This window comes from Malania oleifera, chromosome 4 (genome assembly GCF_029873635.1).
Source record: "Malania oleifera isolate guangnan ecotype guangnan chromosome 4, ASM2987363v1, whole genome shotgun sequence".
Taxonomy (NCBI): domain Eukaryota; kingdom Viridiplantae; phylum Streptophyta; class Magnoliopsida; order Santalales; family Ximeniaceae; genus Malania; species Malania oleifera.
In genome coordinates, this window is record NC_080420.1 from 24,194,156 (window position 1) to 24,220,083 (window position 25,928).

The 25,928-nt window shown below is 35.8% G+C and overlaps 1 protein-coding gene across 1 annotated transcript in view; it reads left to right on the top strand.

Moving 5' to 3' along the window:
- Nucleotides 1-5,319, top strand: part of LOC131153623 (uncharacterized) — an 81,845-nt gene extending 76,526 nt beyond the window's left edge. Inside the window, exon 17 of the transcript XR_009136285.1 lies at nucleotides 4,749-5,319. The gene's annotated coding sequence lies outside the window, so the exon portion shown is untranslated. The remainder of the gene's footprint in view (nucleotides 1-4,748) is intronic.
- The last annotated feature ends 20,609 nt before the right edge of the window (nucleotides 5,320-25,928 follow it).

The following is a 25,928-nucleotide window of genomic DNA, read 5'->3' on the forward strand; positions in this document are numbered from 1 at the left end:
GCGTACCGAGAATTAACTTATCAACCTATTTTAGGTACAGGGCACTACGGAGTATGCGACTTTTCTTAACTTGTGCTCTATGGTAATTAGAGAGTATCCTGCAGAGATGATGCCATAAAGGAGCAAGGATATGAATCAATGAACGAATGAAAACTCACCGAGTATGATCGTGATTTGGTGATAATTTCCTATGGATGAGATATAAGATAAAGCCCTAAAATTTAACTTTGTACAATGGACAACTGCTGCTTAACTTTATGTTTTTCATGACGGCAGGGATTAAGCAATTAGACCTAGATACCGGGCGTACATGCCATGTCCATTTTGAAGTGGATAAAGGTTCTCAGTACAACAAGATAGCTTAATGAGTATGCATACTAAGAATTTTTGTTTTAATCAACAATCACTTCCTGATACTACAATCGTCACAACTCCCAAACCTAGGAATAAAGAAACGATAGCAAGAATGCATTTTCAGTTTGAGTTTGCTTTTCCTTAAGTCCTACGAGATTTGCTTCGCTGATTATCCATCTCATTTCCTTTTCTAGTCCTCTCTCGCTTCTTAGCAAGCAATTAAACCATATGTGCCACATAGTTTTGCAAAATAAGCGGGTATTGAATATACGTAAAAGATTATGCTTATTTATTCTGTTTTTGCTCAATGAGGCATGAAAGTTGGATTTAAAAGATGAACCCTTCTTGAAAATGTTTTCCTTTTTAACTCTTAAGGGTTTATTATGATTATTCTTTTCATTTTTAATTTCAAGCGAAGCTCTAGAATAATCATCCATTTCTTCTTCTAAGCAGATAATTTTCAATATTTTCTCAATCTTTTTATTTTCAAGAATAGCATGAAAATTTTCCAACCCCTTTAATTGATTTGCTATTCTTTTATTATCATTCTTCAAAAATATTTTATGCTTAGAAACTCTAACTAGAAACTTGTGCATTCTCAATAACGTCTTTTCTAGTCTTTCATGCGACAACATGCTTTTGGTATTCAATTCAGCAAATGATTCAACACACAGTTCAATACAAGAATTATCATATGAATCATTGCATGCATGTTTAACAAGACTATCACAAATATTCTCAGATGATTCATCGTACGATATGCTGCAATGCTTTTCACAAGAATCATCATATACATTATTAACAATATTATGAACAAATGATTCAGCATGAAACACAACACAACATTCAACATAAGAATCATCAACAAAATTATTATGGTATTTAGCAGATGATTCAATACATGCAGTGACATCACATTCAACATATGAATCCTCAAACGAGTTAGAGTGAGAATCATATACCTCATGCTCTGTTGATGCACTATCCCTATCACTTACCACTCCCTGAGCATCTGAACATGACATCTCTAGAGTGATGGTTTCCTTTTCCTGGGTCTCTCCATATTTCTTTTCAAACTTAACCCAGATCTCCTGTGCACTACAACATGCCATAAACTCATAAAGAATATCAGTATCTAAAGCACAATATAGCATGTCCATGGCATGTGAATTTGCATGCATCAAATTAATATCATTTTCTATAGGCATACAAATTCCATTTACAATCACCTGCCAGGCCCTCAAATTCATTGATTTTATAAAAATGCTCATTCTAATTTTCCACATGGTGTAATCGACACCACAAAACATAGGAGGACTAAAAGGTGACTGACCCTCACCGAATGGGAATATACCAATTTGAGCCATTGCGATCTTTTTGCAAAAACGTTTAAGTCAAGTGTAATGAGGCTCTGATACCAATTGTTAGAATTTGTGTATTCCCAAGAGAGGGGGTGAATTGGAATTTTAAACTTTTTCTCCTAGGTTAATCTATGCAATTTCCGAATGCGTAGATAAATATAATATGAAAATTAAGTCATATGCATCATTCACCCATAACATACATGTGCGGTAAATGTAAAGTGCGGAAATGTAAGCAAACACACGATATGTTATCGGGGTTCGGCCAACTGTGCCTACGTCCCCGCCTCAAGCTCGCAAGCAGGAGGATTCCACTAATAGCTCACTTAAGGGTGGAGCGACACCGTATACAACCAGGTCAAATTAACACAGGGCTGATCTCAACCTTAACAAGGTCAATTAGCGAGACTGACCTCAACCTACACGCCTTAACAGGACGACGCACCTAGCTTTCCTAACCGGGTCTAAGCCAATCCGGGACTATTCCAGGGCTAGTCTCCCTCTTCAGGCCCGTGCCTGGAAATACAACCAAAGTGTATTACAATGAAATGGTACAGTGATTGTGCTTTCAAGTAAAGCAGATAAGTACCCAAATTCGCGCAATAATATACACCACAAATATGATTTAGTATGTAAGCTCAATGTGGTCTAAGATGTCAACTCTCAAATAGATTTACTATCGTTGTAATGAGTGCGTGAGAGTGCAAACTTAAATTATCTTTGTATCACAGAATATTCAATCTAAGTGCTTAAACAAAGATATTATCCAAACTTCATATATTTCAATCAACAAGTTTTCTCAATACATATATGTATATGAAGCTCTTAGCAACGTATAAATTTGGTTTGTAAAAAGGATACTCAATCTTTGTATTCAGCAAGGGATATATGAGTTAACGAATATTGTAACAAAGATTTTATCACACTAGCAAATATCTCATCAAATATTTTCAAGATAAAAATACAGTAGATATTTGAAAATGTTTTTGCAACCAAAATACAAATACCAACTTCTTAAGATGTTGCAACGAAGGTGCAAATCTTAGAAGATCTATCAAAATCTTCTTAGGATAGACTTATTAACAAAGTTTCCTAAGAATACTTAGGTTTAGCTCTCAATCAAAATAACTCAATCAAATATGAATGGGAGAGCAAACCTATTAAATTTAAACACTCAAAACCAACTTACAAATGATGTAGGCAATATGAGAACGTAGGATTGAGTGTGTGGAGCTTGGAAATGAGTGTTATAGGATTTTGGTTTTTCAAAGAATTTTCCCTAATCAAAGTGACTAATCCCACACTAATTTTCTCAAATGAACTTGTATATATAGGTAAGGGAGAAAATATGATCGTTGGGGACCTATTGGGTATTATTAGAAAGGTTTAATGACATTTAAGGCATTTTAACCTTGTTTAGAAAAATATTAACCACGGTAAAAATTGGACCAACCCGAGAGGTCCGGTCGACCAGAAATGGTTCGGTCGACCAGGATTCAAGTGGCTCAGTCGACCAGGGGCATTTTGAACTGAGTGGTCGGTCGACCTGGCAAGGGCGATTTTTCAAAACTCCGAGGTTCGGTCGACCGGGGCCTTTTTGAACTGCATGGCTCGGTCGACCAGACCGTTGGGAATCCTCCCAAGACCCCTCGGTCAACCAGGTAGTTGGAGTACAAATCTGGTCGGTCGACCGGGAGGTCAAACTGTTGACTCCCAGGTGGTTCGGTCGATCGAGGTCAAATGACCTATAAGGGCTCGGTCGACCGGGCCTGGGTCAAATAGTTGACCCGGATCGGTTTCGGTCGACCGGGCCAAATTGAACTGAATTGGCCAGTCGACCGAAAGTGCACCAAGTGTGCATTTCGGTCCCGTATCTACCCAAAAAATTCCTATTCAAGTGCCTAACAAATATATGTGAATATGTGTGTATCCTAAGGTCACTTGGGGTCCAATTTGAAAGCACCGAAAAAATCTGGTGTCGGTTGACCGAAGGGCACTCTAAGGTCTTTCTACGGTCCTTTCTCATTCATGGTTCGGTTTGAACTTACGTAGTAAATCATACATGTGATGTGCGTGAGCTTATTACAAACCGAATGCCCTAATTACTATTACAGACCAATATAAGTATATTACAAAGAATATGATTTGGTCTTCAAGCTTTTCTTGCTTTGTGCACATCTTGATCTTATCATTCTTGATTCCTGCACAAAACCTCAAACGTTCATTAGATACAATGAGTATTTGTCATAATCAAAACCGGGCGTGACCAATAAGGTCAACATTTAAAAAAAAAAAAAAATAGTATAATAGAAATAAAAAATTATTATAATTATTTTACTTAATTGTTATACTTTCAAAATTTACGTTACAATAAAAAATTTTTGGGCACGATCACTTAAAATAGTAAAAATATTTTGTAATTGACTTTATTATCATTTTTTAAAATTTATGAATATTTTATTTCAGTTATATTTAAATTCATATGATCATTTTATTTTTATTTTAATTTAAAAGTGTATGAAATGAATGATTTAATCCAAAAGAGTTATTTTCAGATATTAAAATTTTTGGTAATAGAATTGTCAAACATCTGAAAAATCATAAAGTTTGGTTTTCAATTTTTTCACAAACAACAAAAAACTGAGTACAGAAACAGAAAACCAACAACGTAAATAAATGCATTTTTTATAATCTATTTCTTCATCATATAGAAATAGAAATAAAAAATAAAAAATAAAACAACAAGGATGACAAACATGCCCTAAATATATCCATCAGTTTGTCTATGAAAAATTAGCTTAGTAATTCTATAGAATTTTCTATTAAATAAAGATAAACATTTCCATTGCACAAACAATGAATCTACTGAAACCATTAATTCAATTGACAATTCAAATTTAGTTCTTTTGTTAAATGATTACATTAACTATGGGTGTTTCTTTTGTAATTTTAATTAGAAGAAAAATTAATCATGGATGTTCTTGATTTGTTTTGGAAAAAAAATTAATTACGTTTTTTTTTTTGATTACATAGGAACTCCAACCACTAATAAGCCCTTCGGACCCCCTGGTATGGCACCAAACCTACAGATCAGCGTCCTCCCCCTAAGTCTCGTTGATTAGGTAAAGTCTAAAATGCAGACATGACTTCCGTGCATCAATTGGACGTTTGACCGACACATCTTCATTACCATTCACGGTTTCCGTTGGCTCACAGAAAACTCTCACCATCCACGATTCCGGCTGGCTCACAGAGCGAACTCTCATCATCCACGGTCCTCGCTGGCTCATAGAGTAAATTCTCACCATCCACAGGTACCGCTGGTTCCGTGAGTGTATCTACCTGGAATTGGACCCTCGATGCTCATTCTTACGCGCTGATACCTTTCCACGGCCCCATGCCTATGGGAGCAACATTAATTACGTTTTACTTATATGGACTAGTGTATGCATGAACTGCCACCATTCTATTGAATTAGTATATGGATGGCTTGATAGATTTAGTCTACTTTTCTTCATTTTTCATCCATGCGTTGCTTGTATGATTACTGTATGAATAGAAGATGTTTTTAAAGCAATCTGAAATAATAATTTTATTTTACAAATTGAAGCTCCCTATTTTAGACAATTTACAAAATCACAAGAAAGTCAAAGATTTGAGTTGGCTTTCATACATATCTCATATAATTTGTTTTAAAAAATCACATTTTTTGTCATTTGACGGTCCAAAAATGAATATTTATGTATGCATTATTTAATGTATTAAAATATGCCCACATATATTTATGCATGTATGTGTGTATGTAGATGATATATATATGGTCGCAAGTTGTATCATGGACCACCATTGACTGTCACAACACAATTAGCCTTCTTTTTTGAAAGGTCAATGATAAACAAAATATATTAACTTAATATTTTTGTATAATTTACATGGGATCTATTTAAAGAAGATAAACTAATGCTTTGATTCACAAGTCTTTTTTTTTTTTTTTCATGTGTAAAAGAAAAAACTTATATTTTAGATACATATGATTCTTTTGTAATTCTTTTTATATCAATAAAAAAACTATATAATTTTTAAGCTAAGAGTTCCTAATCTTTTCGATATCTATTTAAATAAACTCAATGTGTAATGTGAGAGCATATTATAGAAAAGTTGTTCCATCTAGAGTTGACAAAAAATAAATTTGCAAATAACATATAATTTAGATAAATTTTTTTTAGAATGTTCATTTGTTATATAATAGTTAATAATAATCCAAATCTTTTTTTTTTTTTTTTAGATTTAAATCTTCTAATAAACGGCACATATCTCTAATCTTATAGGCTTGTCTATATATATATATATATATATATTATTTAACTCTTAATTAAAATACCATTTTTCTTTAAATATTGAAGAAGTCATGGCTTACTTTTTCTTTTTCAATTGTCATCAAGTCCTTCCTTAGCTTTCATCCTTGTCCAATCACTCTTCCTCTCTTAATCAAGGATCTCTTACTCATACAGGTGATTGGTGAAAACATTTATTGATATGTGGCTTCTTTTTCATTGTCTTTCTCTATTTTATTTTATAAAATGTGTTGACTTTTTGAATCTGATCCCTATTTTAATGCTGACAAAATGCTTGTAACTAATGTATGTTCCTAATACTTGAACAAGTTAATAATTCAGAACACACACATGGAAAAGGGAAATGGAAGTCGAAAAGGACTTAAAGCTCACATTCACTTTGCGAATTCCATAAAAAAAAAAAGAGCAAAAGAAGATTGAAAACATTATTTGTTTTAAAGTTGTATATGTATTTAGTTCATGGTCTGTAATAATTGCATGACATACATGATATGAATGGTAAGCTCAAAAAACCGTAGTCAGACCTTAGGGACCAACATCATTCATTGAAAACCTTTTTCTAAAAATACTAAAATCATAACAAGGTTTTCAAAATGAATTTAGGGCCAAAATTAATTATATAAAGATGTCGGTCAACCGACGTTGGATTTTTGGGCTTAATTAAAAAGTTTAGGCCATAAACTGACCTTAGGTCCCCAAGCACTTAATGAAAAATCCCTTAAGTTAAAATGTCACATTTATACAAACAGGGATAAAACTTAGGGTGATAATTAGGGTAAAAATTGTGTTTTTGAATAGTCCTCGTCGACCAAACCCTTTTAGTTATAATCAATTTTGTCGACTGAACACTTTGTTGGCTAAAAAGTCAAAGTTTGACTAAGCCTCGGTTGACCAAACGATTTGTGTTATAAACACTTTGATCGACCGAACAAGTTAGAAGTCAACATATTGATTTCGCTCGGTCGACCATAATGAAATTGAACGCACCGTCCTCGGTTGATCGAACCATAAAGTGTCTGACACCCCAACTACTTGGTCGACCAAACCTTGTAGTTCAAATTGACCTTGGTTGACCGAACCTCATGAATGGTCAACCGGCCTTTAGCCATGGTCGATCGAACCCACGAAGGGTTTAGAATAGCCCTGATATGGTCGACCAAATCTATAGTTCAAATTTGCCCTGGTCGACCAAACTTATTAAAGTAGTCAACCGAACCTTGTCCTTGGTCGACCGAACCTCTCGGGTTGGTCAATTTTTTACTACAAGTAAACAAGGTTATTTTTAATTAAACATCATTAATCTTTTCCAAAATGACCTCCGTGTCCCCAACGATTATTTTTTTACCCAACTCTATATATACCACTTCATTACTCAAAATTAAGAACAAGATTAGAGAGAAAAAATCTCAAAAAATTATTTTGAGCTATATTTTCATTTCTACTCTCTTTCATTATTTCTTTGATAAATCTTTCAAGAGAACATAGTTTTAAACTTTGCTTTGGGCATTCATTTTACGAATCAAAATCGTTTTAACTCTCATCTTGTATATATTTGTTACATCTTCTTTTGAGAGTATTATTTTAGTTTCTCCCACATTTTTCATTTGATAAATATTCTTGAGAGTTAATATTATTTGCTTGTGAATGTTGCACATTTATTGCAAGTATTCAAAAGCTCATTTGTGCTATATTACAAAAATACTTCTTGAGCATTAAACCCTAAGATCTCCTGTGCTTTATCTTTTACATAAATTTTCATTTGGAGATATTTTTTTGGGTTAAGATATTTGAGGCACTTATTGTTTACTCCAGTTAAATCAAAGATCATATATTTTTGTTTGTGAAAAATTGTTTGAAATCGAAAACCCTAAGTTCTCCTTACTTTATTTGAAAAATATTTTTAAGAGAAAATTTTTATTAGGGATTGAATCTTTGAAGCAATTATCATATACATCATTTTCAGAGATTGCAAATATATTTTGAGAAATTATCTATGCTCACATTGAACTTCATTTCATATCATATGTGAAGGCATTGTGCTTATTGTTGTACACATATGCTTTTTAGAAGCACCTGGTGTAAAGACTCGGAAATTTAAAAAAGATTAAAATAATTTAGAAAAAAAATTAAAATTAAAGAAATTAAATTAAATTAAGATAAATTAAATAATTAAATAATTAGTTATTAAATTAAATATTTTTACATTGGATTTAAAAAAAAAATTAATTGTAATAAGAGAAATATATATATGGTTAATATAATATATAAATATATATATAAAGTACTGACAGAAGAAAAGTAAAAGAAGAAGAAAGAAGAAAGAAGAAGGAAGAAAAAAAAGAAGATGTCAGGCACGCCCCCCCTGCAAACTTTCCTGTGTTCAGTACGTGTAGCCACTCCTCCGTCTCCGCTTCTCTCCTTCTCTCAATTATTCGGCGAGTTTGCAACAGATCGGGAAACGGAAGGTGCGGTTGGAATTCTGGTTCCGCTGCCAACATTTCTACTGGAGCAGATTTTTCATGGGAAAGGCTTAGACACTGCTTTTGGGAAAAGGTAATTTTTTTCCATTTTCTCAATTTCACCGTTAATATGTGGTTAAATTGACGAACGGACACCACCACGGGGTCCTAGTGGTCGTCATCGTCATTTTGACGTATATAATTTTCCAATTGGGGTTTTCTAGGCCCTACTCCAAAGCGAGAGTAGGATTTGAAAAATTTGGCAATTTGGCTAAATTTAAGGGTATATTTATTTATTTAGAAATTATGTCCCTAGAAAATATTTAAATAATATTTTATTCAAGAATAATTTATTGAAATTAGGAATTTAATTTCAGGGTCTGGGTGAGCGCCGCAGGTATTTTTCGGAGTCCCTGTTGGCGTAGTTCAAGAAACAGGTAAGGGGAAAAATATATATTAAATCAGAATTTTTATGAATTTAATAAAAAAATAAATTGTGTTATATGTACGTGTATATGTTTCAGTCTAGGCAAAATGCCAACTGTTTAAATTATATTTTTTCGAGTTTAGGGCTGTTTATTAGATATGTATGTGTGAAAATGAACTGATGAAAGTGAAAAAATATTTTCAGTGTAATTATATAAGAAATGAGAGGTATTTTCAGTATATAACATTAAATGTTGGTTGACTTATTTTACAGGCATTGTATGAATTTTATTATTAAATTGTGTGGCATGAGAATCTGTGCAAATTATATGTTAAATGTATGAGATGCAGGTTAAGTAAAACAATGAAAATAAAATATGATATGGACAATGTTGCCTGTGTATGTTAAATGCAACCATGTAAATGTAAGACAGTTGAAAGAGAGTCATGTTAGCAGATCTAGCACACTTCTATGTAGACTAACTGATGACAGCTAAAAGGAGCTGTGTTAGTAGATTTAGCACGTTTCTACGTAGATTAACTGATGATGGCTAAAGACCAGCTGTAGTACGAAGTAATGAAATGAAATGTTATGCAATGAAATAACTAATGAAATGACAATGAAATGAAATGACAAAAGCAAATGATGTAAATGGGAAAAAGTCACTTAAAGTGAAACGAATGTAAAGTTAAGTTATGAACAGGAATGAATGTGCATGAATGTATAATGACAGAAAAGAATGATGTATTATGATATTAGAAGTATGTATGTACGTAGAACATGTTACGATTAGGCGAGGCGTACCTTTCGCCTAAGGACTTGCTGAGTAAGGCGAGTGCACTGGTAGCTACAGATGTGGCAGTACCGCATAACGTACTAGGGTAGAGGGAACCTACTTGTATGGGAGGATAGATTTCCCTATCCTTAGGGCCTTTGCCGGTAAACTTTTGTATGAACTGTGTGAGTACGAGATCCATTTATCACTTGAGGGCTTACTGAGTAAGGTGAGTGCCCTGGTATGCTTTAATTGTGACCTTTGGGTTGCCAAATGTATCAGAGCAGAGGGGTGCTACTTGTATGGGCGGGTAATCACCCCTATCATCGGGAAATCTCGTGGGTTAAATATTCGCATGTGTTTGATTAGGATCAGGGAATGATTTTGAAAATTATGTTAAGGATTTTCAAATGTTAAATATTATATTATATATAAACTCATGTTGGCCACACACTGCTTTAATATATGGTTTCTTCCCTTACTAAGATGTGCCTCACTCGAATATGAATTCATTTTTTTTTTTTCAGGATTTCTCAGGATCGAGCTTTGAGAGCTCGAGATTTTATAACATTTTTGGAAGATATAAGAAAAAGGGTATATTTTTATGTTAATTCTAATATGTATATTTTATGTTTTATATTTTTATGTTTTAACTCAGTTATGAAAGGATAGTTGTGAAACATACAGGTATTAGTGGATAATGTTTTGGAGACATGTATATAATTGAATACTGGTGGATGATTAATTTAATATGGATTATAGTTAGAATTAGTAAACTCTGGTATTATGTTATATGGAGATTATGATTATGTTTTCCGCTGCGTATGTTATATTAATTATGGATTATTAGGTATAACGCGCCGGACCCGGGTTTAAGGGTTCAGGGCGTTTCATTTGGTATCAGAGCAATGTCCAGCAGAAAATGTGATTAATTTCACATCGCCTGGATATGGAAATGTTAGAATATTAGGTTAGAGATGATTTGTACCAGAGTATAGGAAATAGTTAGGATAAGGATGTTAGATGGATAGGTTAGATTAGGTGTTGAGAAGTATGTATGGTGTAGGAAAGTATAGGATTTTATCTTATAGCTTGGAGGCGGAAATCCCTTGGCGGACTTCTGTGATTTTCTGATTCATTCGAAAGTTTTAGAAAACCACAATAAATCCATCGACGGTGATGTTTCTTAGCCGTGAGACGGGTCTTTATATAGAGAACTTGGATATGTATTGGATTTAAAGTATATAATTGTATTGTTGAGATTATGGTGTGGGATATGATAAGTCAAGGAATTATGGGAGTGAAAGACCGGGTAACAAATTTTGAGGACGAAATTTTTTTTAAGGAGGGGAGAATGTAAAGACTCGGAAATTTAAAAAAATTAAAATAATTTAGAAAAAAAATTAAAATTAAAGAAATTAAATTAAATTAAGATAAATTAAATAATTAGTTATTAAATTAAATATTTTTACATTGGATTTAAAAAAAATTAATTGTAATAAGAGAAATATATATATGGTTAATATAATATATAAATATATATATATATATATATATCTATCTTATATAAAGTACTGACAGAAGAAAAGTAAAAGAAGAAGAAAGAAGAAAGAAGAAGGAAGAAGAAAAAGAAGATGTCAGGCACGCCCCCCCTGCAAACTTTCCTGTGTTCAGTACGCGTAGTCACTCCTCCGTCTCCGCTTCTCTCCTTCTCTCAATTATTCGGCGAGTTTGCAACAGATCGGAAAACGGAAGGTGCGGTTGGAATTTTGGTTCCGCTGCCGACATTTCTACTGGAGCAGATTTTTCATGGGAAAGGTTTAGGCACTGCTTTTGGGGAAAGGTAATTTTTTTCCATTTTCTCAATTTCACCATTAATATGTGGTTAAATAGACGAACGGACACCACCACGGGGTCCTAGTCGTCGTCATCGTCATTTTGACGTATATAATTTTCCAATTGGGGTTTTCTAGGCTCTACTCCAAAGCGAGAGTAGGATTTGGAAAATTTGACAATTTGACTAAATTTAAGGGTATATTTATTTATTTAGAAATTATGACCTTAGGAAATATTTAAATAATATTTTATTCAAGAATAATTTATTGGAATTAGGAATTTAATTTCAGGGTCCGGGTGAGCGCCGCAGATATTTTTCGGAGTCCCTGTTGACGTAGTTCAAGAAACAGGTAAGGGGAAAAATATATATTAAATCAGAATTTTTATGAATTTAATGGAAAAATAAATTATATTATATGTACGTGTATATGTTTTAGTATGGGTAAAATGCCAACTGTTTAAATTATATTTTTTTGAGTTTAAAGCTATTTATTAGATATGTATGTGTGAAAATAAACTGATGAAAGTGGAAAAATATTTTCAGTGTAATTATGTAAGAAATGAGAGGTATTTTCAGTATATAAATATTAAATGTTGGTTGACTTATTTTACAGGCATTGTATGAATTTTATTGTTAAATTGTGTGGCATGAGAATCTGTGCAAATTATATGTTAAATGTATGAGATGCAGACTAAGTAAGTAAAACAATGACAATAAAATATGATATAGATAATGTTGCATGTGTATGTTAAATGCAACCATGTAAATGTAAGACAGCTGAAAGAGAGCCATGTTAGCAAATCTAGCACATTTCTGTGTAGACTAACTGATGACAGCTAAAAGGAGCTGTGTTAGTAGATTTAGCACGTTTCTACGTAAACTAATTGATGATGGCTAAAGACCAGCTGTAGTACGAAGTAATGAAATGAAATGTTATGCAATGAAATGACTGATGAAATGACAATGAAATGAAATGACATAGGCAAATGATGTAAATGAGAAAAAGTCACTTAAAGTGAACGAATGCAAAGTTAAGTTATGAACAGGAATAAATGTGCATGAATGTATAATGACAGAAAAGAATGATGTATTATAATATTAGAAGTATGTATGTACGTAGAACATGTTACGATTGGGCGAGGCGTACCTTTCGCCTAAGGGCTTGCTGAGTAAGGCAAGTGCATTGACAGCTACAGATGTGGTAGTAGCTGCATAACGTACTAGGGTAGAGGGAACCTACTTGTATGGGCGAGTAGATTTCCCTATCCATAGGGCCTTTGCCGGTAAACTTTTGTATGAACTGTGTGAGTACGAGATATATTTATCACTTGAGGGCTTACTGAGTAAGGTGAGTGCCCTAGTATGCTTTAGTTGTGACCTTTGGGTTGCCAAATGTATCAGAGCAGAGGGGTGTTACTTGTATGGGCGGGTAATCACCGCTATCCTCGGGAAATCTCGTGGGTTAAACATTCGCATGTGTTTGATTAGGACTAGGGAATGATTTTGAAAATTATGTTAAAGATTTTCAAATGTTAAATATTATGTTATATATAAACTCATGTTGGTCACACACTGCTTTAAGATATGATTTCTTCCCTTACTGAAATGTGTCTCACTCGAATATGAATTCATTTTTTTTCAGGATTTCTCAGGATCGAACTTTGAGAGCTCGAGATTTTATAACATTTTTGGAAGATATAAGAAAAAGGGTATATTTTTATGTTAATTCTAATATGTATATTTTATGTTTTATATTTTTATGTTTTAACTCAGTTATGAAAGGATAGTTGTGAAACATACTAGTATTAGTGGATAATGTTTTGGAGACATGTATATAATTGAATACTGGTGGATGATTAATTTAATATGGATTATAGTTAGAATTAGTAAACTTTGGTATTATGTTATATGGAGATTATGATTATGTTTTCCGCTGCGTATGTTATGTTAATTATGGATTATTAGGTATAACGCGCCGGACCCAGGTTTAAGTGTTCGGGGCGTTACACCTGGGTTGTACCAAAAATATTTTATTTAAATATTGTTGAATTCCCAACATATGGTTGGAAGAGGGGGACTAGTGCTGTGAATAGTCCCGAATTGCTCTGACTCAATTAGGAGAACACCGGATTGGTTCAGACTCGGTTAAGAGAATTAGGTGCACCATCTTGGTAGGGTGTTGTAATCGGTGTCGTTCCACTCGTTAAGTGAGTCTTAGTGGAATCCTCTTACTTGTGAGCTTGAGGTAAGGACAAAGGCAGTATTGGTTGAATCTCGATAACATTTATCATGACTGATTTTAATTTCTGCAATTTAAATTTTTACACTTGAATGTTTATGTTTTATTATTGTGAATGATTGAGAAACTAAGCCTGTTATACTCACTTTGATTATTTATTCAGTTAAATTCTTGTAAATATTGGAATTTGTTTAGAAAGACCATAGGTTGCGAAATACTGCTGATATCTAGTCTAACTTAGAAAGAAATTTTAAAATTCCAATTCACCAATTCCAACAGAATGTTAATACTGCCTCCCCACCAAAAAAATCTTATGTTAGTTTGAAGTTTGATTACAGGATTTTGTAGCAAATGTATTAGGAGTTGTTTAGTAGCAAATGTATTTAAAGTTGACTACAAGATTCTTATTTAGGTTAATTTTTCTTTCGTTATGGTGTTACAAATATTAACTTGAGAAGATATTGAATTTATTACACTGATAAGTTCTTTTTCTACTTGTTTATTTCAACATAGGCAATGAAAACAATTTCTTTAATTTCAATTTGAGAATATATATTATGATAGAGCCCACATGCAAGTAACTAGCCTTCCATTATCAATTTCTTTATAAGCACTTGTATAATAAATTTATTCCAACACATTATAATCATATTTTAAAATTTTGTATTTACCATGAGAGTATAGTTAAGAACAATTATGAGTAAATGTATTTAAGCTCTAAATTTATTAGTATCATCAATAGATTATTTATTTCATCATTATAACATAAGTACAAACTCTCGTTGTTTTGAAAAAAAAATTATTTTATTTATGGAGCAATTTCAAAAAAATAATAATAATTATGAATAAAGTTATGATATAATTAAAAAATTAAATAAACATCATAAGGGTCAATTTTGTGTTACAATTTCAAATATTGATCATTTTATGAGGGTCAATTTTAAAATATTAATTAAATTATTGAATTACAGATTTATTGGTAGTTTCAAAATTTTAAATCATATTTTGAAGGATCTTCTTGGTGATGGGTTGTAAACAGTGACATAATTAATTTATTCAAACACATTATAATTCTATTTTAAAATTTTGTATTTACCATGACAATGTAAATTCTTTCTCATTTGTTTTAAATTTAATTGTGATCAACTACACTAATGTATTTTAAGCTATAAATAAATTAGATTGGTTTTAAGATCATAGATTATAAACAAATAACTATGAACAAAAATATACTCCCATTATTAAATTTTAAAAAAAATCTAGCGATGGTATAAAGCAATATATATATATACGTTACATAAATTTTAATTCAATTATAACTTGTTAGACAAATTAAATTACAAATTTATGAGGTCATTTCAAAATATTAGTCATTTTATTTTTGAAAATTTTAAAATAACAATTATGGAAAAAGTTAAACTTTCATTAATAAGATAAAAATCTAATAAGGATGGTAGAGATAAACTTATATATATGGTTACAAAAAAAAAAATTGATTATTTCAATTATATAAAATTTTGATATAATTATTATTAGATGTTACGAAAGTTAATTTACAAATTTATGATATAATTTTAAAATATTAATAATATTAATTAGGTGGCAATTTCAAAATATTAATTAGCCCATCAAATTATAAATTTATTGGGCATTTCAAAGAAATATCATTACTTACAACACATCTCCATGCATATAGCCACCAAAGAATAGAATGCCAAAAAGATATTATACACATAATAAACAAAAAAAAGTATATTTCATTATTTAATTTTCTATAACCATTCAAATTAATGAATTGAATTAATTTATGAATAACATATTAAACCTATATATATACAATTGTTGCTACCAAAAATTGGTTGATTGATGTAGACTAATCTTTTACCATGGCCACCTACAAGGAATCGAACAAGAAAGGCTTGAAGAACCCGGGGTATACTTCGGGGGATTGCTTGGATGCCTACGTCAGGGATGTGGGAGGATAAGATTGTAACAGTAAGAAAGAGTGGATGAGAAATTGTAGCAGTAAGAAAGAATAGATGAGAATGAGATGCTTACCTTCTATCTGGATGCCCCTTTTATAGTTGGGGATGATGTGCCCCTATTAAATTTGACATTTGTTTGCTAGTTATTTTGGTGGTGGGGGGTTTCATCATAATTTGGAAATTAATTGCAAAACCTTTATTTTCATCTTTCATTTGTTTGTTTTTTTAATCTTATTTTTATGTCATATCAATTGTCCCACACCTTTACTCTTGAGTTAAAGAAATTTAGTTCGAAAGCTTAAGAGTCTGCTTTTCGCCGAAGGCTTTGGTTTAATCTAAGAAGTTTTGTGTGTTATTTGAGAAAAAAAAATCAAGGCTCAGTCATTTTTAAAAGTTTTTACTTGAACCATGTGAGTTATTCTAGGCCAACCTTGAGGACCCCGACTTATGAGCGGTGCTCATCAGATGGGTTATTCTTGGTGAGTCATGCTTACTCTTGAGTTGCCTCATTAGCTATGCTCATCAAGTGGGCATGTCTTCGGGCCTCATGAATGGTGCTCATCTAATGGGTCATTCTTGGTGAGCCATACTCACTCCTAAGTTGCCTTGTGAGCTATGCTCATCAACTGGGCATGTCTTCGGACCTCATAAGCAGTGCTTATCAAATAGGTCATTCCTAGTGTGTTGTGTTCATTCTTGGGTTGCCTCATGAGTTATGCTCATCAAGTGGGCATGTTATCGGATCTACCCAATTCAATTGACCACCTCATCATCCTTCTTAATAACTCCAAGTGTTGAAGAGTTTATCTCAAAGGCATGTTGATCAACGCAGTAACTTTGTGCGCTTAGAAGTAGGGTCTTAGTTTCCTAGCTATGGACAGGATTGCGAAGGCAGCTTTCCCTACTAGCGAGTAATTGATCTCGGCTCCCCGTAACACCTTGCTTGTGTAGTATATTGGTTTGTGTTGTCTGCCTTCTTCTCAAGCTAGGGCAAAACTCATTGCTTAAAGATGCCACCCTTCCAATTATAATTTACACTTCTCTCTTAGTTTTTTGGGCACACATCTCCATTAAGGCCTTGATTTTGTCAGGAGTTACCTCTATCCCTCCGTGGGTCACCATGAACCCTAGGAACTTTCTTGCCGACATACCGAATGTGCACTTGGTGGGATCTAATCTCATTCCACACTTATGAAATAATTCAAATGTTCTCCTCAAATCCCTTCCATAGTCATCGGATTTTAAATTCTTTATTTGCATGTTACTTGCATAAGTCTCCATAGTGCTTCCCAAGAGATCTATGAAAATATTATTCACCAATTGCTAGTAATCCGACCCATTTGACTGCTTTACTAGCACCACATTGTTAAGCCATTCAGTGTAGTGAACCACCCTGATGAAATTAGCTTTTAAAAGCTTAGTCACTTCCTTATTAATTTCCTTGATTATCTTAAGAGCAAAGCTCTTATTCTTTTGCTTCATCGAACGATGACAAGGATCCACTTGGAGCTTGTGTTCAATAACTGCGGGACCAATCCTAGGCATGTCATCAGCAGATTGACCAGAAAAAAATGTTTGCATACTCACGCAATAATCTCAAAAGTTTTTTCTTCAATGAGTTTGAAAACGAGGCCCCTAATTGGACACACTTCTTTTGGTTGTCTTCCTTTAAGGGGATGTTGATTAAGTCCTTAACTGGTGTATTGACTTGTGGGCTTGCACTTCTTACGTCCAGGTCTTCTAAGGTCAAAGTCTCTCGCCCTTTTATTCTACCCTTTAAGGCCATTACACAACAACTGTGAGCTGCCATATGGTCCCCTCTTATCTCTCCTATTCCATCTAGGGTTGGGAATTTAACCTTTAGGTGGTTAGTGGAAGTGACAGCTTGAGTTGTATTGAGTATGGGACACTCCAATATTACATTGTAGTTGGAAAGATGGTCCACCATTAGGAAGCTTGTCATGAGATGATCTGTTGCGGTAGCATCCCTATTGTCAGTTGGAGCATGATTGTGGCCAAGAGGTGAACCACATCTCCTCCAAATCAAACTAAGGGTGTTAAAATGAGCTTTAAGCATTCTACCCCTATCTTTTTTTCTTGTAAAACAAACTAGAAAATTATGTCAGCTGAACTTCCATTATCTATCAATATCTTTCTTACCTGATAATTAGCAATGAGTAGTGACACTACCAGAGCATCATCGTGTGACTATTGAATTCCTTTCATATATTCTTCTATGAATGTAATAACCTCATCCCATCGCAATTTTTTTTGACTCTACACGTGGTTATCAACTAGGAAAACTTGCTTTACATACCTTTTCCTTGTTCCTCCATTAGCTGGTCCTCCGAAAATCACAACAACCTCTCCTACAAACATGCTCTTATTTTTTTAGCAGCTTCTAGTTTTTGATGATTACATTCTGTGGCTCGACAATCGTTCCTTTTTACGAATTTAGACAAGTGCCCTCATTGTATTAGAGTTTCAATTTCACCTTTTAGATGGAAACATTCCTCTATATCATGCCTATGGTTTCTATGAAGCTTGCAGAACTTTGAGGTGTTTCTTTTGTATGATGGGATCTGTATGTGTTCTCCTCTGAACTAATGGATGGTTTATTAATCTCTTCCTTTTAACCTCCCTTAATTGCTTCATTAATATCTCTCGAGTTCTTCCTTTTCAAATTGGTCATGCTCCTTCTTGTGGTGATAACCTCTTTTAAATTGATATACTTTTGGGCTGGTATCGTCAGCTTACCCATATTGACTGAGGGCTTCTTTGCTAACGAATTTAAGAAATCCCCTAGTTGAAGAGCTATTGTCAAAGCCGCCATCGCTACCTTATGATCCAAGTTTCGGATTTCTAAAGTTGGATTGACAAAGTGACACATGAACTCATTTAATGTTTCTTTCTCCCCTTGAACAAGACTCATTAAGTTAGGTAAAGCTTTCTCCATTTTTCGACTACTAACAAAATGCCCTATAAACTATTGCTCTATTTCGGAAAAGGACCCAATTAAGCCAGACTTTAGAATTCAGTACCATGCCCTGACATTCCCCTTTAGAATCGTTGCAAATGCTTGACACATGCATGATTGCGTTAGACGTACCTTGTAATTGCATCAATATCATAGAAGTGTCAAGATGGTCTAAGGATCTAACAGCCTATCGTACCCTTAAATGCTTTGCTTGGCATCTTAAACTTACTTGGCGAAGAAATCTCCACTACCTCTTTTGTAAAAAGGGGGTCTGAAGATTTGGTTGACGTCTCCCTTGCGGAGGAATGGTTGTGTGCCTCCTTGACTAGTTTCTCTAATTGGTCAACTTTCCTAAACTTTTCCTCAAGCTCCTGAGATCGTTGCTCATAAATACCCACACAATTAGAATCTTTATCTTTTTTGTCGGGTTTTTTACCTTTAGAGCAATGTCTTGTGATATCATCGCCTTCCCACTGGGTGCTGCTTTTATCTGGGTGGTTTCTGGGGCACATTATGTATAACCCTCTTCTTAATATAGGATCATATTAAACATGCATTCCACCATCTTTTGGAAAGCCAAAAATTCACTTAGGGGCACACTTGGTGATGAGTTGTTTGTTGGGGTGGAATGAATCAATTGGGGTGATTGACCCAACAATAGGTTTTGACTAAGAATTATACGATGTGATCATGGTGAAAGATAGAAATCCTCCTATTTCCCACAGACAACACCGACCAACTGTTGCTGCCAAAAATTGGTTGATTGATGTAGACTAATCTTTAACCATGACCACTTGCAAGAAATCGAACAAGAGAGACTTGGAGGACCCAAAGTGTACTATGAGGGATTGCTTCAATGCCTAAGTTAGGGGCTTTGAGAGGATAAAATGGCAACATTAAGAAAGAGAGGATAAGAATGAGATGCTTATCTTATCTCTGGTTGTCCCTTTTATAGTTGAGGATGACATACCCTTATTAAATTTGACATTTATTTGCTAGTTATTTTCATGGTGGGGGGTTTCATCGTAGTTTAATGGTAATAATTTGGAAATTAATTGCAAAACCTTAGTTTTCGTGTTTCATTAATTTGCTTTTCTAATCTTATTTTTATGTCATATCTACAATAATAATTAGTAAAATATTTAAATAATTAATAAAATTATGAAAAAAAACAATAATTTGAGAAAGTGTTCATATCTCATGTAATCTACTTGAAATTAATCAAACATTTTCCCCATGTATATGTGTATAGTATGGCACAATCAATCCCTCATTTCTAAAAAAAACAACATTAGGAGTAGAGGTGAGCATAATTCGGGGAAACTCGAATTAATCGTCCGAAATTAATCGGTTTGGTTCGGTTAAGAACACAAGATCTGTCACGCCCCGAACCTCGAAATGGAATCCAGGGGTGAGAATGTAATCTAACCTGTCCCTGTATCATACCAATCATCATCACAGATACAGTACAAAGGATGAGGGTCCGACCCCATGGGGTTCCCAGGCACCCTAAACGCATCCAAACACAATCATACACGCAGCGGAACAACCATACATACATATGCAGTACCATACCAGAGTCTATACAAGAGCAGACATAATGCTCTATCAAAACGTACAACGGGTGCCCAATACATCCCAAAATGGCAACCCACTAAAATTACAGTCCTAGCACTTACCCAGCGCTAAACGCAGTACATCGGCCACTACGCTCCCTACACCAGGACGCTAGTTTCGGTTACTCGAAGGGCTTGTAAAAACGTACATACAGCAGGGGTGGGACACCTCTCAGTAAGGAAGAACACAGGTTATATCGGTGTGTGACATTTGAGTGTTATCATGATACACTAACATGCATGGATCAATAGTCAAAACAATCAAAATAGTTCCAGTATTTTCACAAACCAAACAATACAATCTAGTGTCGTCACACCCTTCGGTTCGAAGTCGGACTGTCTGGTGGTGTTTTATACCTTTCAGTAAAAAATTGGTGATTTGGTAGTATTTCACACCCTTCGGCTTGAAGCCGAACTGTCTAGTGGTATTTCACACCCTTCAGCAAACGCCGATGATCTGGTAATATTTCACACTCTTCAGCTTGAAGCCGGACTATCTGGTGGTATTTCACACCTTTCGGCAAACACCGATGATCTGGTGATATTTCACACTCTTCGGCTCGAAGCCGGCCAATCTAGTGGTATTGCGCACTCTTCGGCAAAAAGCAAATTTTTTTCAAACCTGGAACAATTCGGAACCCTGTTCCTATTTCACCAAAATACAACATATGCATGCTTATATAACCAAACCAAACAAACCACACTCATTTGGTAATCTAAATCATGATTTTTCAAACAAATATAGTTTAAACAAGTCAAGGCACAGTCATCCCAATATCACAATATAAATCAACATATACCCACAGTTTTCAACAAAACCAGGGATGCAGCCCGTCGCCCCCTTTTCCCAAAACTGTAATAATGAAAAACCCATAATTTTTCCCGTTAGATCCCCCCAAATGAGTAGCCAAAACACACACAGGACCGTGAACCACAGTTCCACCGAGTCCGATTTCAAAAATAACCGATATAAACACAGTTCCCCAAATCACAAATCCCGAACTCCAAGGCTCCTAAACAACGAACCGAGTTCCAAAACCTACAAATCACAGTACAGAATATGCTCACAAGATAGTTACCTACAAAACTACCAAATCAGAAATGAAAACCGAGCCTTACCTCGATTTTTCGCCAAAACCCAAAAATCTCCGAAACGAGATTCTAATCCGTAGAAATTGTACAGAAACCTTCCACGATCCTCGTGGTAACCTCAGATTTCCGATTCCAGCAACGATCGGCGGAGAAATCTAGAGAGAGAGAGAGAGATATATATATATATATATTTTGAGTTTCTTAATGAAAAAGTAAAGGAAAATCCTACTTATAGCCCTTTGACTTAACCCAAATTCGTCGACGAAATGGTGCCTTTGTCGACGAATCCTTCACTGACTTCATTGACGAATCGATGGCCTCGTTGACGAGTTATGATATTCTTGATCTCTGAAACTCCTCGTCGACAAGTCTCTGAATTTTGTCGACGAGAAGAACAAAGGCTTTGTCAACGAAATTTTCCAAATTCCCAATTTACCCCTCTCTTATTTATTTAAATCCAGTTATCACGGTTCGGGTTCTTACAATCTCCCCTGCTTATAAAAATTTCGTCCTCGAAATTTGCCATCTCTCATTCACAAACTTATACATACAATCGAACACATAGACATAACTCAAAAGGAAATTGGCGACCACTACAGCGTAGTCCCATCATATACATACACATACATACCCTCAGTTATGGTGGAGGAATACCGTGGTTATATATACAACTGTCTCAGGAGTTCACAATACACTCACACTCCCGACGACTAACCACTTATCTCAACCCACAGTAGGATCATGTACAGATGATCAAAACAACTGTGGATACTTTCGGCGTATTTCCGTTTCCAGTTCCCAAGAAGCTTCCTCAACCTCGTGGTTTCTCCACAATACCTTCACTAACGGCATCTCTTTGGTACGAAACTTCTGAACTTTACGGTCCAGAACCTAAACAGGTATCTCCTCATACGCTAAAGTATCCCCAATTTCCAACTCATCATAACTAATAACATGTGAAGGATCCAACACGTACCTCCTCAACATGGATACGTGAAACACATCGTGGACCCTCGAAAGTGCTGGAGGTAATGCAATCCTGTAGGCTACCGGACCCACTCACTCAAGTACCTCGAATGGTCCGATATACCTTGGGCTCAGTTTGCCCTTCCTCTCAAATCTCATCAACCCTTTCATTGAAGCGATACGCAGAAATACCTTACCTCCCACTATGAACTCTAAATCACGGCGGCGAACATCTGCATAACTCTTCTGCCTACTCTGAACTGATCTAATCCTCTCCCGAATCAAATCCACCTTCTCAAACACCTGCTGCACAAGTTTAGGTCCTAACACCTGACGTTCACCAACCTTATTCCAACACAAAGGAGATCGATACCTCCGACCATACAAAGCCTCGAACGGTGTCATCCCAATACTAGACTGGAAGCTATTATTATAAGCAAACTCTACAAGTGGCATAAATTGTGTCCAGCTACCACCAAAGTCTAACACACAAGCTCGCAACATATCTTCCAATATTTGTATCGTCCTCTCCGACTGTCCATCAGTCTGGGGTGGAACGCTGTACTGAAAGTAAGCTTCATCCCCAATGCCTCCCGCAAGCTCATCTAGAATCGAGAAGTAAACTTCGGATCTCAATCTGACACAATGGACACCGATACTCCGTGCATTCTCACAATTTCATGCACATACAAATCTACTAGCCTACTCAAAGGATAGCCAACTTTTATCGGTATGAAATGAGCAGATTTTGTCAATTTATCCACAATCACCCAAATAGCATTCTGCCCGTGAAGCGCTAATGGCAAACCGGTCACAAAATCCATAGAAATATACTCCCATTTCCACACCAGAATAGGCAAAGGCTGCAACGGCCCTGTCTGCCTCTGATGTTCAGCTTTTACCTGCTGACACGTCAGACACTGCTCCACGAACTAAGCAATCTGCCTCTTCATACCAGGCCACCAAAAGGTCTCACGCAAGTCCCAATACATCTTTGTACTACCAAGATGTACCGCATACAAAGAACGATGCGCCTTCTCTAAAATCGTCCTTTTGATTTCATCATCATTCAGAACACACAATCTGGTCCCAAACTTCAACACACCTCCCTTAGAGATGTTAAACTCCGTAGCCAAACCCTGCTATACCTTTTTCCTAACCTCTGCCAACTCTGCATCACTAGCCTGCGCGGCCTTTATACGCTCAAATAAGGTCGGTTGAATCACCAAACCCGCAAGATAAGCCTGATGATCACCAACTACTAACTCTATACTCGAGCTTTCCAAATATTGTCTGATGTGACATTGAGTTACAGCCGTAGACACAACCATAGGCCCTGACTTCCGACTCAACGCATCAGCCACCACATTAGCCTTCCTTGGGTGACAACTGATTGTGCAATCGTAGTCTTTAATCAATTCTAGCCACCATCTCTACCTCATGTTCAACTCCTTCTACGTGAAGAAATATATAAGGCTCTTATGGTCTGTGAAGATCTCACACTGCACCCCGTACAGATAGTGTCACCAGATCTTCAGTGCATATACCACAGCAGCCAATTCTAGATCATACGTAGGGTAGTTCTTCTCATATTCCTTCAGTTGCCGAAAGGCATAAGCTACTATCTTACCTTACTCATAAGCACACATCCCAAGCCTTTCAGAGACGCGTCGCTATAAATCATTAATCCACCATCTCCTGAAGGAATGGTCAACATTGGAGCAGTGACCAGCCGGTGCTTCAACTCCTGAAAGCACTGCTCGCAATCATTGGTCCACTCAAACTGCACTCATTTCTTGGTCAATCGTGTCAGAGGTCCAGACAACTTAGAGAAACCTTCCACAAACCGACGATAGTAACCTGCCAGCCCCAGAAAACTCCGAACCTCTTGCACATTCTTTGACCTTACCCAGTCAACCACAGCTTCAATCTTACTAAGATCAACTGATATACCATCCCTAGTAACCACATGGCCTAAGAACGCAATCTAACCCAACCAGAATTCACACTTCTTTAGTTTAGCATACAACTTCTTTTCCCGCAGAATCTGTAACACTAACCTCAAATGTTCCACGTGCTCTTCCGTACTCCTCGAGTATACCAGAATGTCATCAATGAATACCACTACGAACCGGTCCAGGTACTCATGGAAAACCTTGTTCATTAGATACATGAACACCGCCAGAGCATTTGTCAACCCAAATGACATGACTAAGAACTCGTAGTGGTCATATCTGGTTCGAAAAGCAGTCTTTGCTACATACTCCAATTTGACCCTCACCTGATGATATCCTGACCGCAAGTCGATCTTCGAAAAGACCCACATCTCTTGCAACTGGTCAAAAAGATTATCTATATGAGGTGAAGGATAGCGATTCTTCACAATTACCTTGTTAATCTCACGGTAGTCAATGCACATCTGTATCGACCCGTCCTTCTTCTTCACAAACAATACTAGAGCTCCCTAGAGCGAAACACTAGGTCGAATGAATCCCCTATCCAGTAATTCCTGCAACTGCTCCTTCAACTCTCGTAGTTCTGCTGGAGTCATTCGGTACGGAGCTTTAGAGATCGGTGCCTTACCGGGCAGCAACTCCATCGTGAACTCCACCTCACGATCCGAAGGTAAATCACGTAAATCATCTAGAAACACATCTGAGAATTCGCTGACTACCCGACTGTCCTCGAGTCTCAACTTATCACGCGGTGGTTCCTTCATATAAGCTAGGTACCCCTGACATCCGTCCAAGAGTAGCCTCCTCGCCTGTAGTGCGACAGAATCTATGGGGCTGGACGCACACATGATCCCACGAATTCGTATTCCTGCTCCCTAGGAGATCTGAAAACTACCACCTTCCTATGACAATCGATAACAGCATAACTGAGAACCAATCCATCCCCAGAATGACATCGAACCCCAACATGTCTTATACCACAAGATTCGCCGGTAACAGCTTCTCCTGAATTTCCACTGGGCTGTCTACCAACATCTTCCTACAGAAAGATACACTCCGAGATGGCGTAATAACCGATAATACCTCATTCATGTCTCGGGTCTCAACCCCACACCGTCCCACAAAATTCACAAACACAAAGGAATGGGCCGAATCAAACAAAATAGAAGCTTTATTCGAAAGCAATAATAAGGTATCTGTCATCACGTTACCTGCGTGCTCAGCGTCTGCTGGAGTAAGAGAGTGTACTTTGACCGGAGCTGTATTCATCTGAATGGTTCCCCAAGGTATCTGATTGCTCCCTCGGTTCCCACTGAATGCAGGCACATCTCGCTTCGGTACACGACAATCACGAAACATGTGATCAGGCTAGCCACAGTTATAGCGGTTACCTCCAAATGACTAGTACTCACCCTCGTGCCATTTGTGGCATTTGGCACAACGCCCACGAGTCTAGCTTCCTTGAGAATCCTGGCACTCGGTATTTTGGCGGTAGCCCAAGCCCTTGCTTCTCTTCTTCCACAATCCCTT